Below are 3919 nucleotides of genomic sequence, written 5' to 3'. Positions count from 1 at the left end.
CCGATGTGTGTTTTCGATGAGTTTTCACTGACAACTATCAATACGGGGATTCTCTTGCTCTTGCAAGATGACACAAAATGCAAAAATCCTATACCGAAATATGCAAGGCCAAGGGCGCACCCATTGCAGAATCTAGTGATATTAGACGGCACGAAAATAAACATGGGTTTTGGTCTGACATATTTTACAGCCATTGCAAATAAATTTTTGCGTGTGTTTGTTGTGCCGTTGCACCAAGAAGAAAATTCTGCAATTGGAGCACCGTGCAAAGATTTTGCAAGAACAAGAGAATCCCCTTAACAGTGGGCAGCTGTATTTGTATATGGACTGTAAACAAATATCAAGTGACAATTTAGGGCCGGCAAAATATGTCCTCCAAAAAAATCGATTAAGCAGGCACCGATTATAACGAGTGGAATGTAAGTTTTCAAGTAGTTTTCAGAGAAAACTGTGTGTTTCGTTTGACAGATTTAACATGGACGAAAACACAAGTTTTTGTGCGAAAACCTGTTTTTCCCACGAAAACATGTTTTCGTTGTCGGTCCGAACATAGTATAAGAATATAGTATAGAACTTATGAGCTATTTAAACTTTTCAATCGTTCGTGTTTCAATCTGACTTTTTACATTTCTGCTTTCATTTCTCTCTCCAACCGTAATTTCTGCAATTGAAAATTGTTTTCCTCTCTCTCTTTTTCAAATTCCAATTTTTTCGCCTCTAGTTTCAACTTCTTATTTTGGATTTCGAAAAGTAATGAAAATGGATTTGAAGTGCTATGAGAACTTTTCATATTTCTTCTTTGTGTAGACGGACGGACTAACTACTTCATCTGCAGACGGATACATAATAACGGACGGACTGGGTAACGGACTAGATGAACTTGTGTCGGGGTCTATCTCTGGGGTAATATATTCTATATATTGTATGTATCGTCCAACGCTGACACCAACTCTGTTGATTGATAAATCGCTGATGGCTGAACACTTATGCGACGTCCAAATATCACGTGAAGGTCTTCACAAAAAGAACATATTCTTTTTATGTATTCCTCCACACTATGAGGATCACCACTTTCAAGTAAGCCTGCACCAGTCTGGCCTCTCCACTTGAGTGCAGATAAAAAAGTCGTTTTCAAATACCTCATTTTATTCCTCATTATGTCCTATTCATTAAATTTGGAGCTTTTTCGCCAATTTTGTTGTAAAATCTTTGGGCTGTTGGTTTCTAAAAGCAGATCGTAAAATGTGAAATGATGAAATGACAAAAAATATATATCAATATTACCTCAAAATGGTCCGAATTCTTTTTTATTGCGTCCACTATATTTATCAAAAGGTCTTTCGGTTGGCTTTCAGACCAACGAAATGTGCCGTTTAGCCTTAATTGTTTTTTTTTTTTTTCTATTAAATAATTAATTGAATATTAATAATACAAGCCAATTAATTGTTATGAATTTACTTACCGCTTCCATTTCTTTTAAAACACCAAATAGACGCTTCCAGCTGATTGTGAATTGCGCAAAATCCTATGGTTGCCACTGAAAATGGTCTCACATATTTGCAAGATTGTCGTAAAATAAAATGCATGTAAAAATTAACAGCTGTTTTACGATATTGCGGATTTGCGATGTTACCATACGTTTACGACGTTAAATGAGTACCACTATTGTAAATCGACAACAGCTAAACTGGCAAACTTTTCTCACCTCTTTCTTAGAACAAACACCAGAAAGATGTTCTTTATGATTTTTAGCTTTTGCCATCGTCGCGAAAAGACGCTTGTTGGCAAAGGCATACTCGGGGAGATGTTACGGCGTCTGTTTTTATGATTGAAGCGAGGTCGCTTGAGGAATATGCGCCTGCGTTTATGAATGAAATCGTGTTTGTTGTAAAATTTACTACATTTGGGCTTCGCCAAATCGGCTGCCATATTGACTTGTGGTGCGTCTGCTATTTAGACAATTGTTGTTTTTGTAGAACAATGCTTAAATTTTTTGTTGGTGACATATTCACCTGTGTACGCATATGTTTGTATGCTTGTGCATTATTTGTTTGGAAGTGTATACGAATATATGTACATATAAGTATATATGAATGTATGAACATGCAGATCAATGCGCACACATGTAATACATTGATAAGGGATAAAATCATTATTTGAATTTCGGAATGCGCACATGCGTATACATAAATTTATATGAGCAGATAATAAGATTATGATATGAGCATGTGCAGAGACATAAGATTAATATGATAGAAGATGCACATATACTTATATTGTTGTGATAAATTTAATTTCCATTAATAGGAAATATAATACAAGAATATTTATTATTATAGTATATTATGTAAAAATCAAAGAAAATGATTAAACATGCAAGTTCAGAATGACTATAAATATTACTATGCATGCATTCATACAATTTTATACTCATATCATAATTATGTTTACATGTCAATATTGAATTGCCGACAGCAAAACGCAAAAGCATACTTACATACTTGCATACATTGCGATTCCCAAGTTGAAAGAAAAATTGAAGCATGAAAATATCACAATGATAGTGTTGGGAGAATCATAAAGAGCATGCATACATATATATATTTATGTCTCTTCATATTCTCTGCTTGGGCATATATGCCATATCATCATATGCCGTAAATACATACATATTTTTATTTCATATTCTCTTTTTGATTATGTGGAGAACTGTTAAAAATGTTAACATTTCACAGCGTGAATTCTGTGGTTGTGAGGTGAATTCCTTACTACAATTTTAACATATGCGGCGAATTCCTTACTTTAAATCTAAAAAAAAAACTATCATTTGCTTCAAAAAACACGTTGTCCATTTTCAAAATGCACAGGAAAGTGAACAAACACAGGTGTTTTTCATTCATTGGAAACGACATAATCCTCCAGACAGCTTCACTAGTACTAATATAGCGCCCCATTTGGTACTGAGTAATTTCCACTTTTCTATTATCACCAGCAATTCCGAAAACAGCCATATCACACCCTTTATTTACATATTGCAAATATATTTAATGGATTCGGCTCAATTACAATACGGCAATTCAGAATCTGGTGCAAATGGTCTTGAATCTTTACAATTGCAAATTAGCGAGCATATTTTTTCTTTTACACTAACAAAATGTGTAGCTATGCACCTGCTACACCCTTGCAAATAAGCAACACTAAAACGCCATTGTATTATTTGCAACACTGGTTTGCCAATTATCAGCTGCTGTCAAAAACAAAGAAAACAAAGAGAAGAAATGGAGCAAACCGGTTTGAATAAAATAAGGCTAAACACGAAAAGCCGAAGTGGAGGGAGTATACTGGATTTCTTGCAGGAAGCTCCAGAAGTAAAAGTGAAATTTGTACTATGTGTCGCATAAAAATATTTCTTACCTTCAATGTTCATAATTTCTTCAGCAGCTTCATCAAATAAAGCGTCAGTTAATTTTTCCCTAAAACTTTTTTTCGGCATATTTTCTAATTTGTGCGAAAATTTTGTTTACAAACAATGTTTTTCTTCACCGATCAGCTTTGAATTAATGGTCTTTGCAAAGGTTGCACAGAAACCACAAAAAAGACGTTCATTGTTGATCGTAAATATTTGCAATTGCATAACTTTGTAAACTCAGATGCACAAGATTCTGAATTGCCCTAATACTTCATATTTATATGAGCATTGAATATTTTCATTGTCCGTTATTGTGTCTGAAGTTAATTGCCTTGGGCATCGTTTCGAACACTTTCCATCAATTATAAATGACGAAATCATATTTACTTCACGGCACGGACCACGTAGCATGTTTTAACGACTACATGAAATAAATCATCAACAGTTTGATAAGGAGTTTCAGCTGATATAGATTATCGATTTGATCCGTAGTTATTTTATGTACCAGCC

At 34.3% G+C, this 3919-nt stretch overlaps 1 pseudogene; it reads right to left on the bottom strand.

Annotated features, from left to right (window-relative positions):
• Positions 1 to 620: 620 nt before the first annotated feature.
• LOC125777852 (uncharacterized) lies at positions 621 to 3493 on the bottom strand (annotated as a pseudogene).
• Positions 3494 to 3919: the final 426 nt, after the last annotated feature.

This window comes from Bactrocera dorsalis, chromosome 1 (assembly GCF_023373825.1).
Source record: "Bactrocera dorsalis isolate Fly_Bdor chromosome 1, ASM2337382v1, whole genome shotgun sequence".
Classification (NCBI taxonomy): Eukaryota; Metazoa; Arthropoda; class Insecta; order Diptera; family Tephritidae; genus Bactrocera; species Bactrocera dorsalis.
This window is presented reverse-complemented; position numbering and strand designations above follow the sequence as displayed.